Below are 19388 nucleotides of genomic sequence, written 5' to 3' on the forward strand. Positions count from 1 at the left end.
AACTGCTTTACACTGATTGCCTGTAGGGCGGCCCTTTGAAGCCCGGGCAAGAGTTTAAACAGTTTTTTTTTCTTCTAGCCATCAGCTGGGGCTCAAGAAAAATCGGGACTTTTTTGAAACGCCGCGGGACGCGGGACAAATTGCTCAAAAGCGGGACTGTCCTGCCAAAAGTGGGACGTCTGGTCACCTTACCTTCATACCATGCACAGAATGCAGTAATAAGAAACAATCTATTGTTAAGGAATTCCAGAGCAACCCTTGAGTAGCAAGGGTGTGCACATGAAAGCGATTGAAAGTAGTTAGGAAATAACACAGCCAACACACAGATACACTGAGTTGTGTTTACTTTCAGGAAATAGTAATAAGACACAGTCCAATAAACAGTCCAGGTCATACACAGATAAAGTAGTAGATAGTAAAACAATAGTCCAGGGATAATTCAATAACAATGTCTTCTTACCAGTCATTGCAGTCATACACATAAACAGTTGCAAACAGTAGCAAACACAGCAAACAGCAGTAAAGAGAATCAAAGAGAAACAAACCATGTTTCTAGCTTCCTCTTAAGGACATTGGCCACAGAGCTAAGCAATCAGAACATCATATGATGCAATACAGCAATCTTAAAGCTACATTGATGGTTTATATATTGCCAACCCAACAAATTAGGTAAAATCATTTCCTAACACCTATCAAGTCAGCAAGTCAAATCAAATCATTAAAAATTAACACAGCTCTGACAGCAGCTTACTTTCCAGATAGACAGCAGGACATAGAAATCAGTTGATCCAACTATCTCCTTCCTGTTCTTTAGTTGTGGCTGTAAAGGGTGCTAACCAGAGAATCCATGTTATCTGTTAGAACCATCCTGAGGGACCTACAGTAGTGGCCAAAGTTTTTGGCCTTTTGGGAAAAGTGTATTTTTGAGTTATTTGGCTAATAACACCACTTTTTTTTGGGGGGGGGAGGTTCAAGATAATCTATTCCACTGCTGGAATGGCCTGGGAATAGCTCAGACCTTAACCCAATGGAAAATCTATGGAGCCGACTAAAGAAACTTGTTAGTCAGAAGCGACCCAGCAATAAAACCCAGTTAATAGAAGCAATCCTTCAATCTTGGTTTCACATAACAGCTGCAGAACTAAAAGAGTTGGTTCACTCCATGGGAAGACATAGTAAGGCCATAATTCATGCTAAAGGTTATTCCACTAAGTATTAACTGACATGGGGATAATTTTTGTATATCCTGTTTTTTCTATGGTGATCATTTTTGTTTTTCTCATTTTTTCTACGTGTTTCACTTTTCTTCTTTATACTGTCACTGCTATTCTAATAGCAAATCCTTCATAAAAGTTATTGCATTATGTTCTTGATTAAATGATCTTTCCATTGATATATAATTTCATGGTACTACTCAATGGTGGATTGCCCCCAGTGCGGACAGTAAAACTGGCAGGAGGCCCCGCCCACCTCCCCGGATGCCATCATCGGCAATCTGCACATGCACAGAAGCTTCTGCGCATGTGCAGAAGCAAGGCACTTGCGTGAGCGAAGCAAGTACGTGATCCCATTGTGAACTAGTGGTAAAGGTAAGTAGAACCCACCCCTGGTACTACTCCAAAAAAGTGGTGCTATTAGCTAGTTTTAGAAAATGCATTTTTCCCAAAAGGTTTCCACAATTTTGGCCACTATTGTAGGTAGGTCAATGACTTGGGCCCAGCAACATAATTGTTGGCAATGTTCAGGCAGGCTGTGGGATTAAGGTTATAAAAGATCATGCACTTGTTCTTCTTTCATGCTTCTTCATCTGCAGATATATTGCACTAATGATCTTTGATATCCAGGAAGGTTTTTGTTGTTGTTTGTTTGTTTATTTGCTTTCATTCTTAATCAAGAGTGCCAAAAAGTTTAAGTGCTCTTATCATAAGGTCATTCATATTTTTGTAAACTGACTTTTACAGAATAATCCTCTGCAGCCATCCACTGCTTCAGGTAAAGTATAATTAAACTGTAATATTTTAATTTTATTTATTTATTATTTTGTCAAGTACATATTAGGTAATTTATATAAGTATAGGCATGAATTGAATACATAAAATAGATTCAAATAGAGGAAACATTAGGACAGGGATGGAAGGCACGCTGGTGCTCTTATGCAGCCCCTTACAGACCTTTTAGGAATGGGGTGAGGTCAACAATAGGCAGTCTAAGGTTAAACTTTTGGGGGTTTGGGGAAGAAACCACAGAGTCAGGTAGTGCATTCCAGGCATTGACCACTCTGTTACTGAAGTCATATTTTCTGCAATCGAGTTTGGAATGGTTTACCTTGAGTTTGTATCTATTATTTGCTCATGTATTGTTGTGGTTGAAGCTGAAGTAATTGTTGACAGGAAGGACATTGTGGCAGATAATTTTATGTACTATGCTTAGGTCAGACTGAAGTCGGCGTAGTTCTAAGTTGTCTAAGCCCATCACTCTGCTAAACAAATAATTCCCTCAACACTGTCAAACTATTCACTAAGGCTGCATTACTATTACTATTAGTCTTCTCATTGTTCCTATCACCCATCTCTTTCCATTTATGACTGCATGACTGTAACTTTGTTGCTTGTATCCTAACGATTTATATTGATATTGTTTCCTAGTATGATTTGATTGCTTATTTGTACCCTATGACTATCATTAGTCATTGACAGGTAGGACATTGTGGCAGATAATTTTATATACTAAGCTTAGTCAGACTGAAGTCGGCGTAGTTCTAAGTTGTCTAAGCCCAAAATTTGGAGTCTGATGGCATAAGGTGTTTTATTGCAAGCAGAGGAGTGGAGGACTCTTCTTGTGAAATATTTCTGGACATGCTCAATTATATTAATGTCCGATACACAGTGCAGGTTCCAGACAGATGAGCTGTATTCGAGAATTGGTCTAGCAAATGTTTTGTATGCTCTGGTTAGTAGTGTAATTTTACCGGAGAAGAGGTTTATAACCACCACTATTAAGCAGTGCAAACTCTTAATAAAATTAGATGGCAAAAGTGATTATTTCATTTAAAAAATCTCATTATTATTGAGATTTATGATTGAGATTTCAGTAATGATTTGAACAAGAGCAACTGCCCAGGAAATCTGTATGAGTAATCATTATAATTTTCTCCTGCTCTTTGGAACACCTTACTCCCCCAAGTGAAGTCGGCTCCAACCCTCCTTACCTTCCTTAAGAGCTTAAAGTCCTGGCTCTGCCAGTTGGCTTGGGGCTCCAATGGAGGGGTTTCACATTAGGGGTAATTGATAGATTATCCACAAATCCCACCCCTCCCCTTCTCATCATATTCCTTCCCTCATCTTTTTAGCAAGGTTCATTTTTATAATATTGTATTTATATTATTAGGTTTTATACAAGATGGGTGGTTAATAAATTTTACAAATAAACAAATAATATATAAATAAACTTTACTGCTCAGTGGCTAAGATGCTGATCTTGTCGATCAAAAGGTTGGCAGTTCAGCAGTTCAAATCCCTAGTGCCGCGTAACGGGGTGAGCTCCCGTGACTTGTCCCAGCTTCTGCCAACCTAGCAGTTCGAAAACACGTAAAAAATGCAAGTAGAAAAATAGGGACCACCTTGGTGGGAAGGGAACAGCGTTTCGTGCACCTTTGGTGTTTAGTCATGCCGGCCACATGACCACAGAGACGTCTTCGGACAGCGCTGGCTCTTCGGCTTTCAAACGGAGATGAGCACCACCCCCTAGAGTTGGGAATGACTACCACATATGTGCAAGGGAAACTTTACCTTTAACTTACAGTTCCAAACTTGCTGAAATCAGTGGTGATTACTATGGGGAATAAAATACGGACATTACTTCATTTGTTCTAACTCTGAGACTGAAGCTATGGCAGCCCAGTGGACATACAGTAGGTTATCATGCTTGAATATCAGTATTGTTCACTAATAGTTACCGTTCCACAATAGCATTGGCCTCACAGTTTTGATTCAGACAGTCCATTAGTGCCAGTGGTTTTTAAATATAATGACAAACTAGGCATTGATCCATCTCCTACTTCCAAAAATAATTCTTTTATTTTCATACTCAGGGGTTTGCCTCTATTGCAGTCAATAGGTACACAGCAAACCACCTGTCTAAGATGATCTTTCTCACCAATATCTTAGGTTGTGTCCATAATCTCAGAGAAAAAAAATAAAGTTTCTTTATGTAGTCTATGATTCAAGTTGGAAAGAAGAAAGAATCATTCTTTCTATGTGTCCTGATTCAGATAGTTGTTCCTTCATAGTGAATATTTTGCTAGGACAGGACCATATTTTTCAAGAAGATAAATAAGATCAGCTTTCAAGGGGATCCACCTAAGCTTCCTGTGACTTCTAACAAGCTGCTTAGACCAAGAAATCAGGGTGACATTGACAGTTCTTTTCTAAATTCTGTATCGGCCTATTTCATGAGTAACATTACTCAAGAATCATGAAGTATTGGAGGAGAGCATTGTACCTTTGTGAATCACTATTTTGTTTCCCTGAAAATAAGACCCTGTCTTATATTTTTTTTGAACCCCAAAATAAGCGCTTGACCTTATTTTCGGGGAAATCTTATTATTTTGGAACACATAGAGCAAGACGGAGTTCCTCTTGCCATCTTACCTGATTTCCAGCTCTGCGTTTAAATATTTTGGGGGAGGGCTTATTTTCAGGGGGAGGCTTATTTTAGAGCATGCGCTCAAAAGCCTGATTGGGTTTATTATCAGGGGATGTCTTATTTTCAGGGAAATAGGGTAGCTTGATTTTTAAGTGTGGTTAAATAATCACTCAACCACTCATTTTATCCTTGGTGTGTGTGTGTGTGTGTGTGTGTGTGTGTGTCTGTGTGTCTGTGTGTGTCTGTGTGTACATGAGCCAATCAATTTGTTCTAAGATTTTAAAAGAGCAGAGCTGTTCTTGTTTGACATGCTTCTCAACTTTGATTATGGCTGTATAATACCATTTTAGAAAGCTACCCTTATCACCGTCCTTTGGAAATGAATCAGTGGCTGACACAACCTGTAGAAAATAATGCAATACTTGTTATCACCATTCAGGGTTTACCAAAATGAGTTTTGCCACTGAGAAGAAACACCTGTGAGGCCAGGCTGGCATTAGAACAGCTGTCAGGTAGTTCTCCCAACCATCCAAGAGGATGAGATACCTGCTCTGTTTCAGACAGGAAGAGTATTTTTACCTTATGTTTAAGGGGATCCTTTTGAGCTATGCGGATATCTTGAGAGGTCAGCATAAGTTGTGCTTCATTTTGCTCCTGAATAAAATTATTGTTATCTTCTTAAACTTTCTACTTTCTCCTAACAATGTTTTGGCTGCTTTCTCTTTCAAGTATCAGCTTCCATTTTTATGAATAAAACTAAACATAAATAACCTACTAGAGATTCATATTTTGGATTGGATATAGCTGGCTCTCTTCAACTTTGATCTTTTTAAAAACCACATTTTGGAAAAATATAAGATTTATTGAAAACTCAGAATCTTGATGGGAATCAAGTATAGAGAGCTCTTCATTTGTATCCCATAATCATGGTTTACGATTGTGCAATCCCAGAGAACTGTGGTTTAGTCAGTAAGTGGTGTGTAAATAAGGCGGGGTTTTATTTGCCTTTGCCTTTGTCATTTGTTTTAGGTGCAATTACAGTGACCACATGGGACATGGAGTGTTTGTGCAGGCAGAAGTGTGTATGTAATGTGTAGGAATGGTGACTCTGATCCCTTGGCTCACCTGTCATTGCTTTCTTACTCCTACCTTAGTTCAAGGTGAACACATTTAGGCTAATTGGGGGGGGGAGGGCAGAGGAAGAAACTTCAAATTTACACTGTGAAAAATGCAGACTTAGTGGGTCTTTGTGTTTGATTTTTACAGTGGACAATCAGCTGTCATGCCTGAGGTCTCATTCTTGTTTGCAATTCTAATCAGACTGTGTTGTGTCTGGGAATTTTCTGCTACGTCTAGCTAGCATCTGAATTAAGGATATGTCTGGAGACCTGAGATTTATTCCTAAATCTGTGTGAAGCCTGACAACAATATGCTAACTATTAACTTAGTTGAAGAAAGGTATTAGGTGCCAGCAAAGCAGTAGTGGGTTTCAATTTCAGCTGTTACCGGTTCGCTCGTGAGTGCGCGTGCACTCACGCGTGCACCTAGCACTTCTGCACATGCACAGAAGCTTCTGCACCTGTGCAGAGATGTCCAAGCAGGTGGGCGGAGCCTCCTGCCACCGCTACTGGTTTTCCTGATCTGGGGCAAACCAGTAGCAACCCACCACTATAGCAAACAGATATACCGAAAACTCTCACTGCATGCTGCTATCTAGAATTATCCAGATTTTTACAGCTCAGATATGGTATCCCTAGTCCTACAGTCAGAGAAAGAACATAGGTAGGACTTCTAGGAGAACCATGCTGGGTAGGTCCATCCAGTGGTGGGATTCAAGTAATTTAACAACCGGTTCTCTGCCCTAATTATTTCTTCCAACAACCAGTTTGCCAAACTGCTCAGAAAGTTAACAACCGATTCTCCTGAAGTGGTGCGAACTGGCTGAATTTCACCACTGGGTCCATCCCTGTGAGCAGACCTGAAGATTGCTTAGAGAAGCAGCCCCTAACGTTTTGGGCACCAGGAACCAGTTCCATGAAGACAGGTTTTTCCGTAGACTGGAGGAGGCATAGTTTTGTGTGCTACCTGCATCCCACGGATGGGGCTTTGCTTATTTGTGCAGCCCGGTTTCTGGCATGGTGTGGCCCAGTGCCAGTCTATGGACCGGGGGTTGGGAACCCCTGGTTTAGGGAAGATGGAGCTGTCCACTAGGCCAGTGAGTGGAAGCAGGATCCACAAATGCCAGGCCACTCAGTGTAGATTCACTTGTGATTAGATCCCAAGGGAAGGTTACACAAATGAATTAACTCTCTGGCATATTTATGGTTTGGCAGTATGGATAGTCAGGGATGGTTAATGAAGAATTAGGGGGAAATGGTTCAAGAGAAAATCCCACTAGCAGTTGTTCCCTCCCCTGCTTCCACCAATAACATAAACACAGAAAGATCAAGAAAAAAAAATCAGAAGGAATTCTCAAATACCTTTGGAGTAACAAAAAACGGAACAAACATCTCTATTGATTTTGCAGTTAATTTTTAAGAAATTGCAAGACATATTTTGACCCAATATGGTCTGAATATTCTTTCTTGCTGGCATCATCAATATGGAGAACAATATGGAGCCATCAATATGGCTCTTCTTCAGGGAAGACCCATGGACTATGAGGAGAAAAACTGGTTAAGGGAATTCCACAGTCCAAGGTCTAAAATGAGATTTGGTCCATTAAAAAATAATGTGTATGTTTATTTGTGTTATCTGATTGCTGGATGTCTCTGGGTAACAACAGAACATTGATTTGTATTAAACATTATAGTGTGTGAATGAATAATAAGTTGTTGTGGTCCGCCAGCAGCTTGCGGAGCTGACAGCAGAGTCGGACAGTGAGGAGTCTGGGGAGGACCATGGGCCAGTCCTGGAGTCTGCGGAAGGCTGAGTCGAGGGCTCTGTGTCGGAGGCAGAGATCGGAGTTATGCATGGACTCTGGAGCCTCCAGAGTTGGACATCAGTAAGGCAGAGGAACAGGGGGAGCCTGTTCCCAGTACGCGCATGCGCAGAGCTGCCAGAAGACAAGAACAATTAAAACAAAAGGGATGACTCGGGAGTAAGGCTTGTGTCTTTGTCCCATAAGACATAAAGGAGGAAAGGCATGTGAGCCTTTGCAGGAAGCAATGTTCTTCTGTGTGGCCGGTTTTAATTCTGCAGCTTTGTTTTGACTCTGTGTTCCGTGTGGCCTTGCAAAGCTAATTGCCAATTAGGTCTTTGGCAGTGTGTTAAGGGAGATAAAGGTGGGTGCCTATCAGCCTTATCCCAAAGGACTGTGGCAGATTACTGTTGGACTCTTTTACAACTATTTGGGACTCATCTGTGAATGAACAGATTGAGAATGAACAGGCTGTGAATGAACAGAATTCACAGCCGTTGAAATAAAAAGAGGGTTTTTGGGACTCCTTGTGTGCTTTTGTTGTTTCAGGAAGCTGAGGTCAGAAAATAAGTCAACATTGTTAAGGTATTGAAAGCAAGGCTGAGAAAATTAGAGAGAATACACAAACTGATGGGACTGAAAATCAGAATCTTGTCTAAGACCACAGTTTGATACCAAATGATACACAAGAGCCAATGCCTAAACAATGGCAACAACTATTGATAGAGCAGCCTTGTTGAGGCTTGACGTATATGGAATATACAACACAAAGCTCTTGCCATGCCAGGCTGATAACTTCTTTTTCTACAAATGTAATTCCTGAATGGCTGTTAGAAAAGATATGAAAAAAAAAAAAGATAACCAAAACAGGTATTTGATGACATAGGTTTAGCAACCTTTGGAGAAAGGGAATCTGCTGGAAGTAAAAAAAGAGAAAGAAAAAGAGAGGCTGAATAATGTGTGCAAAAATAGAGATACTCTTTTGAGAAATTGAGAAATCCTTTTCAACTATAGGATTCTCGAAATCTAGAAAGGTTTCAAAAAGAGACCACAGAGAAGATCGTACCTGCTGTCCTTTTGGGACCATTCATGTAGATATTCAGCTGCCTTGGTTTACCCTTTCTTTGGAAATTTTACTCAAAAGCACGGGGAGATGAATATGAAGGACTGAATGGATGAACGAATACAGAATAAATATTCAGGACTGTTTAACATTAGAAGGGAATATTTTATGCCATCTATAGTTCATTTATGCTCTTGCCTATTCTGTATATATTTAATAACTGAAGTCGCATGAAGGGACTTGTACCTGGATTGCTTGATATCCATATTTATCAATTTTTTTTTGCAATGTAGCCTTGCTCGCTCTGCCTTTTGGAGGAGTAAATTAAAATGAATTGTAATTATGCATAGTATCAGGCTCCAAAACCAAGAATAACATATGGCGTTTCTTCCAAACTGAGTTTTTTTTTATTGTTTTCACACCTATAGACAGAATCTTGCCAGACTCTCTGCATCTTCCATGTACTCCGAGAACTATTAAGGAGGGGCTGTCTTCACACTCTTTTCTCTCACCCAAAATTTTTGAACTGAGTTGTCTCTCTCTCTCTTTTTATTTTATAAAAGTTTTTTATTAGAAAGTACAAACAAACAACAACAAAACATACGAATACAAACAAGTAAACAAAAATACATTCTCTTTTCAAACTTGTAGCATGGGTAATCTATATTTTTGTTTATACCTTTACTCTTTTTTATTTTAACCTATCTCTTATATTTATATTCCTAATATATCATTTCTATATATTCTCTTAATATTTTTAATTCACTTTTAACCTAAATTGGTATTTAATGTTCATATCTATAATTTATATCTTCTCATTTATTTCCTTATCTTTTTTCTTTTCTATCCTACAACCAGATGTACCATCTCTCCCATACTAAATAATAATCGTTTTCCTCTTTTCCTTGTATTTCCTTTGTAAGTTTATCCATTTCTGCACATTCCATAATTTTACTGATTACTCTGTCTTCTGTTGGTATATCATTGTTCTTCCAATTTTGGGCAAAGATTATTCATGCTGCTGTTAATATCTGGATGATTAGATACTTTATTTCCTTTTCATATTGTCCTATAATTATTCCTAATAAAATGGTTTCTGGCCTCAATTCTATTTTTTGGTGTATGAGTCCTTCTATTTGTTTTCTAATCATTTGCCAATATTGTTTTGCTTTCTGACAGGACCACCACATATGGTAATAGGTTCCTTTTTGGAGTTTGCATTTCCAGCATGTTGGGGAGGTATTCGGGAACATCCTTGCCAGTTTGGCTGGTGGGAGATGCCACCTATTGAACATTTTGTACATGTTTTCTTCTACAGACATTGTTAGTTTATAATTTATTGTCCATAATTTTTCCCATTTTTCCAATTCAATGTTATATCCGAAATTTCTCGCCCAAATTATCATATTTTCTTTAACCACTTCTTCTTCTAATTTGTATCTTAATAGGTAATTGTAAGGTTTTTTTTATCAATTTGTTATCTGTCCCTTGTAAAATTTTATCTAATTCATATTGACCTTTTTGGAATCCAAATTGTGCCGAATCTGTCTTATATCTAGATTTTATTTGCAAATATGGCCACCAATCAATGTCTGTACCCATTTCTTTCAGTTCTTGTCTCGATCTTAATTCCCTTTGGTTGTTTAGCAGGTCTTTGTAGGTTTTCATTTTGGCAGTGTCCATAGCATTAGGGTAAATCTGTGCCTCCATAGTCGATAGCCATTCCGGAATTTTATCGTAATGTCTCCTTTTTATCCCCTGCCATATCTGGAACAATGCTTGTCTGATGATGTGTTTTTGAAAATATCCATGTTGCTTGTCTTTTCCCTCCCACAAAAATGTGTGCCATCCTCTTTGTAGATCAAGCGTCTAGCGTCAGTATTCTTTTGTTTTTGAGTTCTCTCCAGTCCTTAATCCAAACCAGTGATGATGCTTTATAGTATGTCTCCCAGTCCGGTAATGCTAGTCCTCCTCTCTCCCTTGTGTCTTGTAGAGTTGTCTCTTATTCCTCTACAATGCAGCCCCTCCCTGCGAGCTCGAGAACTTAAAATTTTAAAATAATTAAAATTTTATTTTACTAAACTTTCGTCAGCCATCTGCTGACATCGTCAGAGTATTAAACTACCATTACAGAAATCTCTGCCTTTATATGCCATTAATCAATTTGGCCATTGCACGTGTAATAGGCCCTTCCAGCCATCTCCCATTTGTAATTAGCTGTGTTGTTTTTGCTGTCGTCATGCTGGATGATGGAGGCTTAATTCCTACTGTTTCCTCCCTCCTAGCTTGCTTATCAATGGGGGATGAATATCTCTGTAATGGTAGTTTAATACTCTGACGATGTCAGCAGATGGCTGACAAAAGCTTAGTAAAATAAAATTTTAATTATTTTAAAATTTTAAGTTCCGGAGCTTGCAGGATGTCTGCTTCTTTCTTTAGTAATATACTTGGAACTCGTAATTTTAGAATAGTTAGTTAGAGCAGTCACATTCACAATAAACCATTTTATACCAAATTTATATTTGCTGATAAAGAAATAAAAGGAGACTAGTATAGCTCTATTTCAATCTATTTAGCTCTCATCAGCTAGCCATACCCTATATAAATTAACAGAGGGATACAATCAAGATCAAGTGAGGTACTAATACTACTCTATAAAGCCCTAGTAAGACCACACCTAGAGTACTGCATCCAGTTTTGGTCACCACACTATAAAAAAGATGTTGAGACTCTAGAAAAAGTACAAAGGAGAGCAACCAGGATAATTTGGGGACTGGAGACTAAAACATATGAAAAACGGTTACATGAACTGGGCATGGCTAGTCTAATGAAGGACCAGGGGAGGCATGATAGCCGTGTTCCAATACTTGAGGGGTTGCCACAGAGAGGAGGGGTTAAGCTGCTTTCCAAAGCACCTGAAGGCCAGACAAGGAATAAAGGTTCCCCTTGCACATATGTGCTAGTCATTCCCGACTCTAGGGGGTGGTGCTCATCTCCGTTTCAAAGCCGAAGAGCCAGCGCTGTCCGAAAACGTCTCTGTGGTCATGTGGTCAGCATGACTCAACGCCAAAGGCATATGGAACACTGTTACCTTCCCACCAAAATTGTCCCTATTTTTCTTTTTCTTTTTTTTAAAATAGTTTTTATTAAGCATTTTTCACCTTAAACACTAAAAGACTAAAAAACAAAACACTAAACCATTAAAAACAAAACACTAAAACACTAAAAAAACCAAACATAACAATGTATCACATTTTTACAGCCTTCCGCATCGGCCCCTATATTCTGCTTCTGTAATGAGCGCTTCTACTTTACCTTTCTATCCTTTATAACAATTATAACAGCCATTATAACCATACTAGCTATTATTCTACTTGCATTTTTTACGTGCTTTCGAACTGCTAGGTTGGCAGAAGCTGGGACAAGTAACGGGAACTCATTCGCACAAATATTTTTCAATCATAGAAAATTGCATTATGAGAAAGTAGTGAATTAGACAATTGCTTCTTTTTTTTTAGTCATAGGTGTTTACTTTGTTGTTGTGCAATGTTCACTGACGGTCTACAATATGTGCATGGTATGTTGACAAAGTAATGCTATATAAATATAAATAAAGTAGGTTAATAAAGGAAGAGTTTCTAACAAATAAAATAGGCATCTGTATAAACTACTAAAATGTAAAAATGTTTGGTTAGCTAAATCAAAGTTAGATTAGCTAAATCATTTGGTTCCATTCTCTCAGCCCATCTCTGGATGGTTTTTACATCCTTCCAATCAAAATGTACTGTAATAGGAAGTGCATTGTCATCATCTTGGCAAAGTAATTGTGAAATATTTTCAATAGCGTGTGTACAAATCCTTTCTCAACTGCATCACAGTCCTCTTTATTTCTGGATCCATTTTTTAACAAATATCAACAAAATGCTCCAAATTCCGCTAAAGTAGTTTACTTTTGCCCAAGCTGGAATTTCAGTGACAGTATTTAATTTTTATCACAGACAATAAATCAAGAATCATATATAACACAATATCTAGACTATATATAAAGCAGAAATAAATACAATATTTCTTGGAGAACAGTGTCTTTAGAAAGATAAATATTCTTGCAGCTGCAACACTATTGCAATAAGGAGAAAAAAATAGATTAGGTATTCTGGCAAAGAAATAAAGGTTTTCCGAGCCTTCTTCTCATGAAGATTGTCCATGACAAAGTCTATAACTTTATTATTTGTTTAAACATAGTTTGTTGACTAAGGCACAATTTGTTAGGTTTGCATAACACTAAACAATAAACTCGAGGGATGGGATCATGCATTTCTCTAAGCCATAAACAAATAGCACTATAACTTATTACAAAGTGCAAACTCTGGCTCTAATTTAGTTTTTATAAGCGATATAATTTTTTACAAGCAATAGATCCCAAGTTCAATTCCCATCAACTCTAATGCAGAGCAATGGGGTTTATGCATTCTGCTAAGCTCTATTGTTATTTGGTTGGTTCTTTCAATGAACTTTGTCAATTGTACATTAGTCAAAGAACTAGGATTGGCAGAATGTGTGGATCAGGTCAGTAAATCAGGTCAGATAGTTACTTGAGAACTATCTGCCTGAACACCTAGAGATCCACCACCAAACGCTACTGGAATATTTGAAGAAATAATTTAATGGATACATGCTTCCCATTATACAGATGGGATCAGTGGTGGGTGCTATCGGTTCTCCCCGGGTCTTCCAGACCGGTAGTGGAAATTTTGAGTAGGTCGGAGAACCGGTAAATACCACATCTGCCTGGCCCCACCCCCAATCTATTTGCTGCCTCCCAGTCTCCCAGCTGATCGGCTAGAAGAAAAAATCAGGGCTCGCTTTTCAGCCAGGAGATCACTTGGCAAAGAAGAAGAAGGGAAAAAAAAAGAGAGATGCCATCGCTTTAAATTGACAAGCCAAGAAACATCTGCTGGAAGGAGGTTTTTACTTCCAGAAGTGAAGTGACATTCAGCAGTTCATTTCTGGGTCAGCTGAACAACAAATTGGATAAGAGGAGGGATTCTTATATGGTTCTATGTTTTTGAAGTGTTGGGGTTTGTGCAACATGGGCTTTGTGTTTCTAAAAAGGTTTGGGCGAATTCCATTGTGAAATATCCTGTCTTGAATGCTTGTAAATGGAGCTGAAATTCCAGCTTCCACTTTCTTTTATCTCTAAGCACCGGTAGCTGTTTTCTTCTTACAAAGTTTCCTTTATGCAGCTGGCAGGAATGTGGAATGAGTATCAGGCAGGTTCCTTGTTAGCAGCTTGATTTTTCCTTGCTTTACTGGGAGACTTTTCTTATGAGTAATACTTTATTTGGGGAAATGAAGAGGGGGGAGTTTTATTCCTTCCCAGAGCAGGTTAGTGGGGTGGGGAGGGAATGGGGATTTTGCAGTATCCTTTCCATCACACTCGTCACGCCATACCCACCAAGCCACACCCATAGAACCGGTAGTAAAAATGGATGTGTGTTTTATAAGTGTGTGCACACAGCATCCCATTCTGTCTTTCTGCCTTTCTACTTATCTCAGCCTGCATCCTCTTTAGTTGTAATTCATAGAGTTGTGTTTGAAGCTGGAAAAGATATTCAAGTCTCTGGTGTAATTTTAAGGAAGCATTGAACAACTCACCCAGTCTGCTACTATTTAAGTCCTTTTGCAGCCAAGTCACCTAAGAAACTACTCCTGTCATGTATAGTTTAAGGCCAAATAGCTGAGCATGAAGTTCCAGTAGGAAATTTAAAGTGTCCTAGTTCAATCTTGACAACCTCCTTCCTTTTTAGTGCCTCCAGACGATAATGCAATTCATGAATCACCTGTCCAAGTCCATTTCAAAAGCAAATAGCACATGTAACAGAATTAATCCCAGATGCTAGAATATATATGAAGAAAACTAATTATACATAGGGTATCTTTTCCAGAGTATGTACCAGATTGTCATCACTTGCTATGGTGGTTCTTATTTTACACTTAAACATTATGCAGTTAGTTTTATTTGAGCATATTAGTCAACCTACACAATTGTGGTTTGTTCAGTAAACTATAAATACTACCGCTTCCATGGTGAAAGGATTAACCAGTGACATCACTGTTGCCCATGGATACCCAGTTGGGGGCTCCTTTCATGTTCCTGTTAAATTGCCCACCAAAGTGGTACCCATCTATCTACTCACAGTCACCCACTTTCAAACTCCTGGGTTGGCAAGAGTTGGAACAAGTGACGGGAGCTCACCCTGCCACGTGACAACAACTGGATCTCAAACACAACCCTACCGATCCTCAGCCCAGGGTCCTAACCCCAGGTGAGCCAACACACTCCACTATAATTAAATAATACACAACACAATATTCCCAATGGAAAAGCTTTCTGGTTGATTACATAAACCAGAAATGTATTTCTGAATTGTCTAGTTCAGGGGTCAGCAACCTGCGGCTCTGGAGCCACATGTGGCTCTTTCACCCCTCTGCTGCAGCTCCCTGTCACTCAAAATATGCGTCACAGCCACCAATGTGCGACATCCGCTGGCACACGATTTATTGAGCTTTTCAACCCCCGGTAGGCCAACCATGAATAAATTCAAGAAAAGAAAAGTTTCAGAAGAAAACAGAACGTTTAATTCAACTACATATGCTAGTTTTGTGGCCGCTCAAGAAATAGTCAGGCACGGGAAGGGTTTTGTGGCTCCTGGTGTTTTCTTTTCTGTGGGAAACGGGTCCAAATGGCTCTTTGAGTGTTCAAAGGTTGCAGACCCCTGGTCTAGTTTAATAGACAGCAAGCTGCAAAATAGCCATTTAAGAACAAATCCAAAATGGAAATTCTTACTGCTCCGCCTTTAATAAGCTGAATTTAAAACATTAAAGCTGAAGCCTTGTTGTTTGCCTTCTTTAGTGAATTTTGTACAATTTTCATCAAAGTAAGTATGTACTAGAACAGATAGCTTATGCTAATTCCTTTTGGTTTTAATCTTTCCTTGGTTTGCTGTTTCTGAACTACACCTTTGACCTCTTTGCAGACCCAGTTGATTTAAAGGAGGAGATATTTAAAATTTACTTTCAATTTATTGCAGTAATTGATTGCTACTTTCACCATCTCGGATTTAATAGTGGTTCTTTGAATTCTCTTCCCAATTAAACTAATTATGCCTTTGAAAAGTAAAAAGGTATACCTTAAAAAGGAGTAGGACGTTAATATCCTGTTTTTCTGTTGAATGGTGTTTCTGTTTTGAAAGTGTGTACTATGTTTGGTAGGAAGGTGCAAAGGATAGCACTACCGGCAAGAAAATTGCATTGTTTACTTATTTATTTATTATGTTATTATTTTATTAGTCATATTTCTATGCCGCCCACTCTCCGAGGACTCTGGGCAGCTTACACCAAAGACAGTATACTAAATAACATATTGCCCCCTAACAATCTGGGTCCTCATTTTATCTACCTCGGAAGGATGGAAGGCTGCGTCAACCTTGAGCCGGTAAGATTTGATCCGCTGATCTGCTGAACTAGCAGTCAGCTGAAGTATTTATTTATTTTATTTATTTATTTATTTTATTCGATTTCTATACCGCCCTACTCCCGAAGGACTCAGGGCGGTGCACAGCCAAACAATAAAACACATCCATACAAAATTTAAAAGTAGAATAAAATCAAATTAAATAATTTTGGCTCCGACAAATTTAAAGTAGCTGCAGTACTTCACCCTAACCACTGCGCCACCTCGGCTCTTGTTCTCTTGTTCAGAGAATCTTGGACAAACTATTTTGACTAACAATCTGATACAGTAAAATGGAAGACTATGTTGCCATTAGAGGTAGTCCTCAACGTATGTCCATTTAATGATGACCTTTGAAAAGATGCTTTATGGCTTGTAAAGCATTTCTGACTATTGCAAAATGGAATGCTTGCACACACACACATACACACACACACTTACTTATAATCACATGATTATGAACACATGATTCTAGAGATGAGAAGGAGTCTTCTTGGTAGGTGATGACAGCAACTTGCAACCTTCCCTCATGGCTTTCCCACTGCCTCTTGGCCAATAGCAGTGGCGGGATTTAAATAATTTAACAACTGGTTATTTGCCCTAATGACTGCCTGGGTGGGCGTGGCCAGGCTTGTGACAGGTAGCACTCGGCCTCCTGCACCCCCCTGGGAGCAAAAACGGGCTGGGGGGCTGCACTGCACCCCCCCATGCCCTGTTTGGGCCTAGTAGGCCTTCCTGCAGCCTCCTGGGAGCAAAAATGGGCCACGAGGAGGGCACGGGGGGGTGTTGCACCCCCATGCCCCATTTTGGGCCTAGTAGGCCTCCCTGCACTTACCTGGGAGCCAAAATGGGACATGTGGGAACTTCTGGAAGGAGAGGGGAGGGGCCAGCCAGCAATTTAACAACCGGTTCGCCTGAAGTGGTGCGAACCAGTTGAATCCCACTACTGGCCAATAGGCTGTGTAGTCTACACCAGGCCACCTGGGACTTCCCTCACCTCCCCCTCCCCCCCGGGTAACCCCACACTGTGCTTAATGACCCATGAAATTTCTTAACAATTACAAATGGGAGTGCTGGAATTGCAGACATCAGGCGAAGCAGTTATGTGAATTTCCTACTTAATGATCATTTCACTCAGTGACCAAGATTCTGATCCCAATTTTTATCATAAGATGACTAATTATTTTCATTTAATTTAATGATTTAAAATAAAATTTCATTCTCCCAAATGAATGTTTCTCTTTTTTTATTTTTTTATTTTTTATAAAAATGTCAAATCAATGCGTGAACAATGTGGCACCTGGGCGTCATACATTCCAATACAAATGAAACTGATCAGATTAAACATAATTATTACATCCAATCAACATTTATTTCTAACAATAATTCACATCTATATTAGGTTGCAGTCTGTCATTATTCAACTATTCCACATTTTCTAATTATTACTTTCATTTTATAAAATAAAAATGTATACATTAATATTCCCCTTATTTCTATCACTTATTCTAGCTTTTAATCATGTCACCCTTTATTAAGAAACTTTTTCTTTCTTTCCTGTCTAACTTCTAATCATGTCACCTGCCTAAAAAAAATAAAAAAAGAATAGAGAGAAAGAGAGAGGGAAAAGCAACTCAGAACAACAACAACAACAAAGGGGAATCATCCATCCGTCATCTCTTGCTCGCTTCATACTTTAATTGCTATGCTTTAAAAGAAAGAGAGGAAAAAGGAAAAGCCAATCAGAACAACAATAAACAAGAAAATCTTCTAACCATCATCTCTTGCTTGCTTCAATACTTTAATTGCTATGCCTTTTTTTTTGACTTGCCTCCCAAATTCCTCTCTTGAATCTCCGTCTATGTCTATTTCTTGGATGTCCAATCTAGGTGTTCCTCTCACCTCTACCCTCCTCCACTGCCTAGTTTCTAAAATTTCTATCCAGGCCCCTGCCTCCATTTCAAACATATCTTCCAACTTTCTTAATATGTTTTCACCCTGGTTTAATTCATCAATCACTGTTATTTTCATTGTTATCTCCTTTTGGTCTTCTTCTTCCTTCATTTCTTCTTTTGACTTCTCCCTTTCCTGGGCGTCTTGGTCTGTATTCATCATCCCTTGTATGGTAGGTTCCATTTTTTCCATAATTTCCTTAAATCCTTTATTCCTAATGTCTTTTGTATTTTGAAAGAGTAAATCCAGCTCCTGCACAATTCCACTCATTCTTTTTCTTTTTGAGTATCTTATTTTGTTTTTTTAAATAAAATAATTTTTATCCAACAGTCCAAGAACTATTTATTCAGACTTTGAAATACCCTTCAAGAAGTACACTAGTCCCAGTTCTTTATATCTCATAGGTTAACAATCAGTTCCATTTAAGTAGTCCCAAGGGTTATGAAAAGCCCCTTTATGTCCTCTTTACAAATTCAGTCCTCTAGTATAATATTCAAATGTCTCTTTAATTAAATCACTTCCTTATTTTCATATTTGGATCTCCAGTACTCATAGGGTAGCTAAAAATAATCCAATGGATTTTTCACTTTCACTGTCTTTCATATAAGAAGAAAACTTGTAATTTAAACATTTGTAAAAGCAGAATAAGTTTTGTAGATAATTCCAACATTTGAAAATGCCTTCCCAGTACCACTTCTTCCCAGTTTAGGAGTCCCGATTTTCTATTTATTTCAAAATCTATTATTTATTCTCCTGTGCCTTTCATTTCCAGTTAGGTATTTCTTCAGAGTGCCCCAAAATGCTTAAACATAGTTCTGAACAAATTATTCTGAATTGTTTCTTGGGTTTAGATTTAAAGTGAAAGAAAAATCCTCTCCCCCAGTTCTAACACGGCTCACCTTCTTCTCTCCAGCACCAATCTTAGCAGTTGTTCTTTGGTTGTCCCAGCTTTGTAGTAGCCATCTTTAGGCTGCTGCTTCTTCTTGCTGTGGCTGAGAGGAAGAAAAAACACCGGGCTAGACAGGAGAGCTGCAACTCTCCCCGACCTCACAGGGTGTCGCTCTTTCCTTCACTGCCCCTACATGGTGGCTTTGGCTCCCTCTGGAGCCCACAAGCAGGAAGAATTCGGCACGGGAGCATGGAGACCCGCACTGTGTGTCCAATCCCACTGTGACATCAACCGGATGTCCCAAATGAATGTTTCCTACAGAATGGAAATTCATGCATTTTAAAGGAAGGAGTAGATGAGTTTAGCTAATTGTTGAAAACGCACTGCTTAAAATACAATCTTGTGT

General features: G+C 38.9%; 1 protein-coding gene across 2 annotated transcripts in view; it reads left to right on the forward strand.

Moving 5' to 3' along the window:
- CSMD2 (CUB and Sushi multiple domains 2) overlaps positions 1 to 19388 on the forward strand; it is an 822245-nt gene that overhangs the window by 274278 nt on the left and 528579 nt on the right. The gene's annotated exons all lie outside the window — the stretch shown is intronic.

This window comes from Pantherophis guttatus, chromosome 10 (genome assembly GCF_059756535.1).
Source record: "Pantherophis guttatus breed Tessera chromosome 10, ASM5975653v1, whole genome shotgun sequence".
NCBI classification, from domain to species: Eukaryota; Metazoa; Chordata; class Lepidosauria; order Squamata; family Colubridae; genus Pantherophis; species Pantherophis guttatus.